The following is a 13,082-nucleotide window of genomic DNA, read 5'->3' as shown; positions in this document are numbered from 1 at the left end:
GCCCGATGAATGAGGCATCTGAAATCCTACAATTAAAAAAAAAACAAAGGAAGAAAAAATTAGAAGTATCTTTCCTAAAAGAAAGTCAGACAGAAAAGTTGTGTTTTTTTGTTTTTTGTTTTGTTTTTCGTTTGTTTGTTTATTTAACCTGTCCTGAAATGTTGGCAAGGTCCTATATCATAAAGTCCCTGCTTGATACATAAAATGTTTGGAGCAATCAGAATTGGTTTCGATTCTTCTCATGGGATTATGACCCCAAGAAAGTAGGAAAACCTCTGCTGTGTATATTTACTCTCAATGAAACTCCATTTCCATATCCTGTCTTCCTATGCCCTATCCCATCTCAGTTTATTATTCAAATTCTGCCTGCTTTCATTCATTCAACAAAAATTGTTGAGTGGATATTACATGCCAGAAAGTGTTTGATATGTTCCCAACCATCTGAGCTGGCCATTCTTCCACTGGGTAAGAGGAACTCAGGAGTCTGAAACCCCTTTGAGGTAAAATTAAGGAAAAAAGATCAGAAAATAGGTTTTTGAATAATAAAGTTTTTTTTTTTTACAAATGTTTTGTGGTTGTTTCAAAATGTCTTCATATTTACTTAGCATTTTCATAGATTACAAAGGAACTTCATAAATGCTCTTTAACTACAGCGTCCACTCCTAGGGTATGGATAGTTTAGGTAGGTCTTCCTCACTATGAACTTGAGTGTAGAGACTGTGTTTTATTATGTTTATGTCTCTAGAATTTGGCCTGGGGTCAAGTAGGGATTAGGCTCTCACTAAGTGATTTTTAAATGAACATCTTCATATTACGTGTATATAAGTTATTTCCTATGCTGGTTTTTAATTGGAGGCTCTTTGCACTATCTCCTTTCCATGTACACAGCATTGTTCTCATCAGACAACGCATTTGGCTGAATTTTACCCAGGAAAAATGTTAGGTTGAACTTAGAGGACAATCTGGGACAGTCCCAGACATCCTAGTCATGTCATCAGTCCTTGAAGCCATAGTTGAAAACTTTATAAAATGAGAAGTTTGGTAAAGACACGAAGTTGTTAGGTGGACAAAACTGGAGAACTAAAAGAATTTCATATTAGGGATGGTAGTTTCATGATGACAGTGATTAAGTTTCAGAGATATTAAGGCAATAGTAAGATCTCAAACGAAAGCAGTAAGATGGCATCTGAAGCAAGAAGTTCACCAAGATGACTTGTTTAATTTTCCCCTTTCATAGGGGACTTGGGAGTTTATTTCTTCTATATTATGTCTTCAAACTTCTGGTTAAAAACACTAAACTATCTGATGAGCAGAATATAAGAAATGATAGGAATAATGATCTGGCATTTGGTTTCTAGAAGGAAACGAGACAATACGCTTAAATGGTGCCCGTATTAGAAACAAGGGCAATAAGAATTTCGAGAGTGTTAAGGTCTTAGTTCTGACCTTGTGATAAGACTATTTCTTGCTATTTATTTCTCCCCATCAGAAATCTTTAATTTTCTGTTTTTCAATTGTCATATCTATGAAAACATCCTTGGCAGGTAACCTAAGACTTAGAGATTGAAAATGTGGGATTAATATCGGCAAAAAATGTTAGAAGACAAATTTGGCTACCTGGAACCCAGACATTTTTTCTTTGAGATCTTGGAAAAGTCACTGATATGGTTTAGCTCTGTGTCCCCACCCAAATCTCATGTTGAATTGTGATTCTTGGTGTTGGAGGTGGGGCCTGGTGAGAGGTGATTGGATCATGGGGGCAGTTTCCAGTGGTTTAGCACCATTGCCTTAGTGCTGAGATACAGCTCTCATGAGATCTGGTTGTTTGAAAGTGTGTAGCACCTCCCCTGTCACTTTGTCTTCTGCTGTCCATGTGAAGATGTACTTGTTTCCCCTTTGCCTTCACCATGATTGTAAGTTTCCTGAGGCCTCTTAAGAAGCAGAAGCCTGTACAGCCTGTGGAGCCATGAGCCGATTAAACCTTTTTTCTTTATAAATTGCCCAGTCTCAGGTAGTTCTTTATAGCAGTGTGAGAACAGACATATACAGTCACCTAGCCTTGCTGAACCTCAGTTTTCTAACTTCAGTAGAAATCCTTTTAGATTGGTCTGCTTATCTCTTCATATAGATGCTGTAGGAATAGAATTAGCAGAGATAAAATACTTAGAAAAATTAAGAGACCTATTCAAATATATGCTATTTTATTTAATCACTAGTTTGTTTTTCCTTTCTTGACCCCAACTCAGCTCTGAGTAGAAAAAGTGATCAGGAATGTCACAAAAAAGTCAGCTCCAGATCTAAGAGGAGTCTAAGTAAGTTCAAGCAGCAGGTCTAAAAGAAATTAACCCCCTGCTTCCTATTCTCTTTTCTGTTTGATTTTCATAACCATCTTTGTGGATGGGTTAACCTTAAGTGTTTGCTCTGGTAAAAATGTTGTGATAATATCATGTTCTGTGTTCTCTTGTCCTGCCAACATGAGAATCAAAAGGAGGAAGTGCAGATGAGCTGGAAGAGTGAGCTGCATCAGTAAATATGAGCTGAGCTATTCAGAATTTTGACAGGCCCTAATAATTTCTGAAACTGTGCACGCACATGCACACACACACACACACACCTCTACAATGACCTTCTACCTATGTGCCAGACACTTTTCTAAGAATTGATGTTACACAATGATGAAAAATACATATTCCCTGCTTTCAAGAAGCTTGCATTCTAATGAGTGAAGAATAAAATAGTGAATTCATAACATAAATTAAATTCAAGTAATTATATGTGCTATGAAAAAAATCCAAAATAATTAAATAGAGAGTAAAAGGGAAATGAGAATGGGGCTGGAGTTGCCAGATAGAGAGGTATGAGTCAGACAGGAGAAGGTGACATTTGAACTGAAATCTGAGTGTCCAGAGGCACCAGCCAGGGAAATATGTAAAAGAAGAGCTGAAAGATGAGTTGGAATGAATTCACTGAGGAAAGTCTGCAGGAAAATGAGGTTGCAGAGGTAAACCACAGCCAAATCAAAAGCAGCTTTTAGTCTATAAACTTAGAATTTATTCTAAGTAGCATAGGAAACTCTTAGGAGAGTCTGATCTTTGATTTGTGGATTAATGTCTTTCATTAACCTTGGATTAAATCTTAGCCATTATCTCTATAAATGTTTCTTCTGCCTTATTCCTTCCTGTTCTTTAACACCAGTTTCCTGTATATCAGACCATCTAACAGTGTCTCACATCTAAAACATTCTATTGTTTTTCTTCATTCATTTTCTCTTTATGGTTTAGTTTAAATAATTTCTGTTGAACTGCCTTCAAATTTACTGATCTTTTCTTCAGGATCAGTAAAGGTTGTGTTCAGTCTTGTAGTTAAACACATTTAATGAATTTTTCATTTCTAATATTGTAGTTTTCAGCTCTATAATTTCCCTTCAATCCTTTTAGAGAGCTTCCATTTTTATGCTAAAATTCCCTGTCTGGCACAAAGTAATTTCCTAAAATATTTTTGTTGAATGAATAAATTGGTTTTGCTGCTCTGTCAGGAAAGAGGATTTTTTAAAATACAGAAAAATATTCACATCTGGACTGAAAAATTTAGTATCATAAATTAGTGATCTTCCACTAAGACTCAATAACTCATGGTACAACCAGGTGATAGCCATCTTCATTTGAATGTTTTGCAAATTTAACCTTATTTTGGAGACAGCTAATGTAATAAGGCACTCTCATATTACTAGTATTCTTATACCTGGTCAGTTCCTTCTGGAAGCTCATAGTAGGACTAGACCCACAAGCATATAAACATCAAGGCACTTTGCTCAATAGTGCAAAACTATAGCAACCATAATAAATGTCTCCTTTTGTGAATGATTTAAATAAAGCCAGAATGTCTTTGGGTTAGTTTTTATCCCCGGAAGAAGACAAATCATTCCACTGGCAACATATAGAATATGTTCCTTGGAATAGATGATACATGACTTAAATTTCTTCTCTCTAGAGGATAGTTTTGGCACGCTTCTCTATGTGCAGATGTGAAAGATACAGTTTTCACCTAGAGTAGAAAGCCCCGGAAGTCTGTCCTGCAGAGCAATCACTAGAGTGCTAGGAATCCCAGAATTTAACAAGTAAAATTCAAAAGAAAAGTAAAAGTGAAAAGGAGAAGTCTCAAGTAATCCATTAAATGTTTCTGGAGCAGACAAAACAAAATAATAAGGCAAGGCTGTGGAGTTGCATAACAAGAAAAACATAAATGCATATTTTCCAGAAAGCACTGCCCTCTCACATAAGTTTAAAAAGACTGATGCCTCTGATGAGGGGATTATACATAGAGTTGCAATCACCGTTATGTTTTATTAGTGCTTATTATTACTATGGTGAACACAATGCTATCTGCTTCCCTGAAGTGTGTTTGAAGTATAGGAAAAATCCAAAGATTTTTATAAAGTGAGGGATGGTGATATAGTACAACTCATACGTGCACATACACATGGACATACACAGAGAGAGATTCAAAAGAGTATTGCATTTTAATTTCTCAGCAGAAGGAAACTTAGATTCTTTCATATCCATCTGTAGTTTCTAGACATTATATGGAGAGACAGAAATCTGAATTTGGCCAGTGGCGAGGGCTGCCCAGGGTTTAATTAGATCAGCGCACAGGCAGGGATATGCTGACCTTTTTTGTCCATGCTAAGCCTATAGGCTGTGTTTCTGAATGCCTCCCTATCTGCAAACTGTAACAGGAGCTTTCATTTTAAAGCGCTTTCCAAACTTTATTCCTTATTGCCCTTGAGGAGAGGCCCTTATTAGTCTCTCTATTTTGCTGACTGGAATGAACTGACCTGCTTAAGGTCCAGTGGGAATTAGTGCCCAAACTGGAATTACCACTTTGGTACCTTTGGACCAAGTCCCAGGCACTGGCTGTTAAGGACAAGGCTATTGTGGTTCTTTCTCCTCCTGCTCTGTCTCTGCAGAGTTAACCCACTCCAAGGAATCGTTTTTGTCAGTCTGTGAGCTTTGGTTTTGATTTCTGCTAACTGGATATAACCATATTTATGGTATTTTCTGATTTTGTCAAGTGTATTTGTGCTATTTATGATGTTGACAAAGGTTCACTTTTGATTAACGTTAAGGAACTACTCTGTGCCAGGATCTATATACAACCTTGGACTTGTAAAAGTTAGACAGCTGGACACATTCTGCTCCTATGTGTATATCCTTGGAAAATTTTCACATGGGCCTGTGAGAGGTATGAATAAGGACACAAGGTTGTTTTGTTTTGTTTTTTAATGACGGTGAAAGTTGAATGCAACTTTTTTTATCAGAGAATTTTCAGGTTATTCATTTAATCAAAAAATATTTATTGAGTGCCTATGACTTGCCAGGTCTCAGCAAAACCATCAATTAACCTACAGCACTCATGGTTGGAGCTGCACTCATGTCTTCTAGGGCCTTACTATTGTAATACTGGCTGCCCACCCAGAACTACCAGCATTTGAACCTCTTTGTCTGGGAGGCTTCCTCTGGTTGCTGCAACCTGTCTGCCCCAGGGCAAGCTGGAATTATTGAAGAACTGATGCCTGCCCATGCCAGCATCTTGCAGCAATGACTGCTCCAGCTCCCTCCAGCTCCCTGACTCCTCAGGTGGAAAGACCAGCAATGCTCTACACTGGCTCCCAGAGCTCCCCAGTGTGGTAAGCTCCTCTTGCCAACAATTGAAATTTGCTAAGTAGTAATCCCTGTGTACTAGCTGCCTTGCCTTCACCAGCTCACTTCTCCATGCCCTTATAAACATTTCCTGGGATCACCTCCCCTAACTACCCATACTTGAATCCTGTCTCAGGGACTGCTTCTGAGGGACACCCTCTTAGGGTGTCATTGTTTATGCATCTAATATCACTAGTTTAAAAAGAAGCTTTAGAAGAACCCTAAAAATGTTTGAAAAAGAGGGGGTCTATGATCTCAAGAAGCTCCCAGGCTAGTCATTCTTTTTCCCAGAATGAGGGGAGAAAAGTGAGTATTTTAATATTTATTGCAAAGGAATCTGTATATTAGATTAACCCACATGAAATTGCTGGTATTTGGTCATTGTTGACATAAAAATGTCAGTTTCATCTTCTGAGAAATCAAAAAGAAAACAGAAAGAAAAATGTCAGCTTCATATGGCTCAACAATACATGGATGGCATTTTTCTTTTCTGAGACAGAGTCTGCAGTGGCCCATCTCCGCTCACTGCAACCTCCACCTATTGGGCTCAAGTAATTCTCCTGCCTCAGCCTTCCAAGTAGCCAGGACTACAGGTGTGCACCATCACCCCGGGTGATTTTTGTATTTTTACTAGAGACAGGGTTTTACCATGTTGGCCAGGCTGGTCTCGAACTCCTGGCCTCAAGTGATCTGAATGGCTCGGCCTCCCAAAGTCCTGGGATTACAGGCATCAGCCACTGTGCCCAGCCAATACATAGCAGTTTTCTTGCTTTCTTGCTTTGTGTTTTTGTTTTTGCTTCCATTTAAGTACAAAATTCTTGCCAACTGATACAATGAATCACATATTCCAAAGTGGCTGGCTACCATAGCCAACATTGCAGTTGGCAGGATGCAGGAAGAGGGAGAAAGTTTATGCTTCTACCATTAACGACGTTTCAGAGGAGAAACACCTTGTTTCTCCTTAAACCCATTGAGCAGAACTTAGTGGCCACTCCTAGCTGCAAGAGAGTCTTAAAAAATGTCATCTTTATTCCAGATAGCCACGTCTACCTATAATAAAGTAATATAGCTATAATAAAGTAAAATACTTTTACTACAGAAGAAGGAGTAAACAATATTGGAAGATAACTAGCACTCATGCCTCCCTAATTAGAATTTTTTTCAAGTTATTACTAATAAGAAAGCAAACAACCAGAGAGGAAAAAGGGGATCTCCAATGAGCCTAACATCAAATGTTTATTTTTCTGCAGTTCTTAGAATTAGAAGGAACATTTAAGATCCTTTGATGGTTTTATTTTATTTTACTTTACTTTATTTTCTATATTTGTGTTGGACCTCAGTTACAGAGGGCTAATTGAATCATCAGTTTTATTTCATGATGTATCACCATCATCACTCTGCCATGGCCTGCTCTTGTTTCTTATTTATTTATTTATTTTTTCTGTTTTGAGATGGAGTCTCGCTGTGTTGCCCAGACTGGAGTGCAGATGCACAATCTTGGCTCACTGCAGCTTCCACCTCCAGGGTTCAAGCGATTCTCCTGCTTCAGCCTCCTGGATAGCTGGGATTACAGGTGCCCACCATCACACCCCGCTAATTTTTGTATTTTTAGTAGGGGCAGGGTTTCACCATATTGGTCAGGCTGGTCTTGAACTCCTGACCTCAGGTGATCCACCTGCCTTGGCCTCCCAAAGTGCCAGGATTACAGGCGTAAGCCACTGCACTTGGCCACTTGTTTCATTTTGAAACGTATTCCAGGTCGTCCTGAATATCTACCCCCATCCCTAGCCCCATCCTCATGTTACGCTACACCCTGAATTTTTGATATCTATCTTTGAAATTGTGCTTTTCCTTACAAATTATCTGCTATTTTTGCATGTATGTATTTTTACTTTACATACACTATATTGTGCTAAGAAAAACTTTGTTCTTTTTCTTATTTTTTTACCCATCATTATGTTTTTAATATTAGTTTGTATCAAATTCTGTATTTCATGTTATTTTGCTACACAATGTCTCTGGCTATGGACTCCTAATTTACCTTCAATTCCCCACTGCCAAGAAAGCGACAGAATGATATGCATGCATACTTGTACTTTTCTGGATCTTTGTGATAATGTTTCAAGGGTTATTTTACTGTACAAAGTAAGATTTATGCACAGTAGTTGACTAGGCACTGCCACCTTGTTCCCCAGAATGTCTACACTGTATTCCCACCAGCAGCACACAAGACTTCGTTTCCTCATACACTGCCTGCCCTCCAAAAAATTTGACATTATCACATTTCTAATTTTATGAATTTGATGAGAATAAAGCATATGTCATTGCTGCTTTAATATGTATTTCTCCACTTACTATTTATTTTGTCATATCTGCATATATATGTTAGCAATTCTGTGACTTCTCTTTTTATATCTTGCCCATCATTGTCTTGAATTTTTGTCTTTTTCTTATTGATTTGCAGGAATCCTTTCATACTCCCTGTATAAACCCTTTGTCAATTAAGTCATAAAAATATTTTGTTCATGATGGTAATTCTTTTCCTAATCTGTCTTCTATCTCTATCCATCATTGTTGCGGATTTTGGGTCTTTTTACAATGCTCTACCCCATTCTCAATTACATTCGTCTACATTTTTTTTTACTAGCTGTATAGTTTTACCTTCACATTTAGGTCTTTGGTCCACTTGGAGTTTTCCTTTGAATTGGTATAAAGTATGAATCTTGTTTTGCTTTTTTAAATATAGTGACTCTGATTTCCTAACACCACCACTAAACAGTCTGTCCTTTCCCTATTGATTTGTATTGGCATTGTTTTCATATATCAAGTTCCCCCATACACTGTATGTACTTTCTTTCTCTCTCTGAGATCTTCATTCCACTCCTTTGGTTATTTGTCTTGAACTCTTAAGTAGTCCCAAGTTTTAAAGTGTATAGAGAGTGTATACACACACACGTGCACACACACACACACACACACACACACACATACACAAAGCAACATAACTGGTCTGGCCTAGAAAATGTGGGATTTGAAAGGAGATTCTGTGCCATGTAAATGGCAAGAAAGTGGGAAACAAGAAGTAAACCAAAGTTCCCAGCATCGATCTTTGACCCCAAGAGTGATGTCAATGGTGCTTATACCCAGCTTCCATGCAGACGGGAACTATATTCCTTTTCTATATTTCTTCTTGGTCCATGTCCACAGATGTATTTTTGTATTTCATATTTGTCCACTCAACTTTGCTTCATAAAAGTTTGAGATGTCTTACAGAAATGCAGTTAACCAAGCAAAAGATAATAACACTAAAATAGGTGGAGAAAATGAGCCAAGGAAAAAATTAAAATTGCATTTTATTTCATTCAGAGCCCAAGTTAGTTTATAGCAACCTCAGCTCACTTTGATTTTTTTTTCCCATTTGTAGTTCCTCTCTTTCTGTGCTTCACAAGGTTGTCCAACTTTTAGTGTTCTTGTTACGTTCTTGTTACGTAAGACCTTGTTACGTTCTTGTTACATAAGACCCCGAAAGCCCCATGTTTGAAGAGGTTGTTGGACGGAGGAGGTCTAGGTTGTGAGAGGACTGATGAGATACTTTGCAGTTACCTGATAGAAAGACTAGAGACAAAGACTCAAGGAACTAGAGCTCTTGTCCCTGTTCAGCCACTGACTGGCTGTGACTTTCACTCAAACACAAATCTCTCTTGTCTTTATCGTCTCAGCTGCCAGTGGGGAGGTTGTCCTCACGGTTCCAAGGTTTCATCCGCCAGCATTCTCTGATTCCTCATGCTTTTTTCCTCTGGGGGCATCAGTCACCAGCTCCCTCTGGAGACATTTTACAGCTAATACGCACACCAAGCCAGCTGTTAGTGCTGTAACTGGGACATTCCCAGAAGGCTAATTAGCCTGCTCCCCTGGCTCAGAATAATTACTCCACAATATTCACATGACTGTTTCACACCAGAAATTCATCTCCTGTAGAGGGTCTCACAGATGTATCTTACGCATAAAAGAGAAAAAACTGCAAATGCATTCCATAGCCAAGAGCAAATAGCCTCTATAAATTGCATTTTCCAGCAAATATCCAAAAAACTAAACTGCTCTCACCCAACTGTCCTCTAGTCCTCCAATCTTCTGGTGCCACCCCTTTTCCCAATAACCAGATAAACCCACCCAGGCCTCCCCTTGGCACTGACTGCACATTCAGCTATCTCCCAGTTATATCTATACTCCATCCGGAAGAGATTCTAATTGACATCTCATACTCCTTGCTTCAGCTCCTCCCTGGCTCTTTGATCACCCCAAATGTTTCGTTACTTGGCCTGCCTTGCAGCTCAAAGTGATCTCAGCTGTAGTGGCCAACAGCACAGCCTTACTGAAGGCTGGGGTGTGCCAGAGGGGAACTGTTTCCCAGCACCCAGGAAACAACTCAAAATCAGGATTAGGCCTAGAACTACCCTGAGAATCCACTGGCCAAACACCATCACCAGGAGCCTCTTACTGATTTTCTATCTTCTTGGTCTAGGTCTGCTGAACCCACTTCCAGGAAAGAGCCCCTTCTCCCATCACTCTGGGCCTCTGCTTCACTCGACATGGCCTCCAAGGCCCTACATGGTTGAATCTCTGCTCTCCTCTGAAACCTCATCTCCTACTTGTCTGTCCTCAGTCCAGGCCCTGCAGCCACCCGGGCTTTTGGTAGTTCCTAGAGAAGCCCTCTGCCTTCTCCCACCCCAGGACTTTTGCGTGTGCTGTCTGCAAAACTCTCCTTCCCCTTCCCTCCATCTATTATGTACGTAATTCCTATACTTCCTTTAGCTGTCATCTCAGTTACCCCTTCTTCTTGGAAGCCTTTTTGATGGCCTGCACCTAGGTGGCATTCCTTTGTTACATGCTTGCACAGAACCATATTATTTCCTTCTACACTTTTAGCAACACATGGAACTAGCAAAAAGTAGACTTTCCTCAATGGCCTCACAGGTCTTGGGTCAAATTCTAAGCCAGACATTAAATCTTGAATTCCTGCACTTCTCCCCCTACCCAAGCAAACCAAAAAGGCAGTGGATTTCCCCTATTCTTCTACCATATGATAATTCTTTGTATAACCCAGTGTTCCAAATGATCACATTTCAATTGATTAGTAGATTCCCAAGCTACTGTAGTTCAACTATCTTTCTAACATTTATGTTCCTAGAGCTATAAAAGAAATGGAAATCGTGGGAAAATCTTTGCACATCTGGATAATTTGTTTTTACCTTCCAGTGATCCTTCAGAACTCTAAATCTTTCATTTTACACATTGAAGGAGTTTATTCACCAGTATGGAAGTTTTGCATGAAATAAAATTCAATTTTAATTTTTATAATTATCGCTGTTTTAAAAAAATCCTTCCTTTTTACATTTTTTCTTTTTATAATGAAAAATAGAATAATATAACGAATCCCTAAGTATTATTATCGTCATGTAGCCATCAAAATTGATCAATGGCCAATCATGTTTCATCTATACTCCCATTTATAGCAACAAATTACTGCTTTTTCAAATAGCCTATTTATCTCTAAAATAGATTGCTTCGTTGTTTTAAGGCATACCAGGAAAATTGAAATTTGGCATCAGTTTGAGTTCCTGCATCTGTATCCACCTATTGAATCTAGAATGGAATAAAAAGTTGCATTGTAAAGTCTACTAGCTCAAATCTTAAATATCTGTTATCAGTCAAAATGTCAGGTACTCCAACATGTACATGGATTAAGTATAGCTCAGAGTAAAGTTTGTATTGTTTCCCCTTTAAATAGAGAAGCAAATTTGGGTAAGATCTTTAACATCATAAAAACAATTCAACATAATTTTCTTTAAAAGAAAATTACACTGTGGCGAGGTAGTTCAACTCGCCCTGTAAGTTCTGAAAAGGTATTGATTGATAATAATACAGTCCTGAGTCTCTTAAAGTCTCCTTCTTCATTAACTGGCTCTTTTCCTCTGAAAGTAGAGCCTGGATTAATATTTGTTGATAAAAAGCCTGAGTGGACCGGCGGTATGATCGAGATTGAATCTGGGCTGACACTCTTGGTTGTTTACCAGACAAGCACACCCCTTCTGTCCACTCTGCTTGGGCACTGAGCCAAATGGTGTTAGGGAAAAGCAACTGCTCCCCTGGGCCAGGACGGACTCAGATCGTGGGAGTCGCCGAGTGTGACCCCATTCCCCTGCACCGTGATTGGTGCAGAAGGACTGTGTGATTCACTTTGAGCCAGTTAAATGTAAGGGGAAGTATACTGAGGCATCTGGGGAAGGTTTTGTCCCAGTGATGGATAGAGAGAAACTAGGAAGGAGCACTCTGATCCTTGCCTTCTACCTGGAATGCCATTGCTAAAGAGATGGTATCGGGAGCTGTGGCAGCCACATTGTGGGAGACAAGACAACTCTGACCCGCTGAGGACTGAGCAATGGAACAATGGAAAAAAACCTGGCTGCTTGATGTCCTTAGCAGGCCTCTGAATAGACCTTACCTCTAGATTTTTGGCTGGGTGTAAAGAAAATAAACTCCTCTATTATGCACATTTCCAGCTGAAACAGCATGTATCTAAACAGAATAGCAAAGGCTGGTTGTACTGGTGTGGTTAGAGTCACTTCAATCTAATTCACTGAACATTTACTGAGCACCTACTATGTGCCAGGCTCTGTGCTAGACATTGGGAAGCTAAATATATAAAAGAAGTAGTCTCTGCTCTCAAAAACACCTATCTAGTAAAGTTTAAAAGAAAGGCATGAAACTTCCAGGGGATATTTCCTTGAAGAAATAAGACTGCTGTGCTCCAAAGTGGTGGATTTAGTGTCCAAGGATTGGTAAGGGTGCCTGGGTAAGAAGTCACCTCTCTCAGCAATAATAAAATCACACATAGAAGCATCCTATAAGAAGGCATATATGCTTCTCATTCTATAAGAAGCATAGCTGATTGACAGGCATGTACAAGCCCAGGAGCTCTAGGAAGGGCTCTGACCCTCTCCTATTGCCTGCATTCCACGCCTGGAAACTCATGGCTTTGGCTTAAGAATTTGTCCCTTGCTAAATTGCAACTACCCCTGAGGAGCAACACATATTTCTTCTATCATTTAAAAGGAGAATTGGTGCTCTTGTGAAGGTTCTGGGGACCTGAAGAAAGGTGGGTGGAAGTGGAAGGAGAAGTGGGCAGCAAAAACGAGGTTGGGGACACTAAAGTGATCCACATTTTAGCCCAGGGCCCGTTCTGAGCCAGCTGAAATAAACCACAAAAGGGCAAGTGATTTGTGATTTTTTCTGAGCATTCCATCCTTGGCCTGGTTTTTCTTTTTAAAAAGGTTTATGGAAAATGGAGACACACCCAGAGGGTGTAGAAGCCTTCACATAAAG

Source organism: Symphalangus syndactylus, chromosome 18, assembly GCF_028878055.3.
Source record: "Symphalangus syndactylus isolate Jambi chromosome 18, NHGRI_mSymSyn1-v2.1_pri, whole genome shotgun sequence".
Classification (NCBI taxonomy): Eukaryota; Metazoa; Chordata; class Mammalia; order Primates; family Hylobatidae; genus Symphalangus; species Symphalangus syndactylus.
This window is presented reverse-complemented; position numbering follows the sequence as displayed.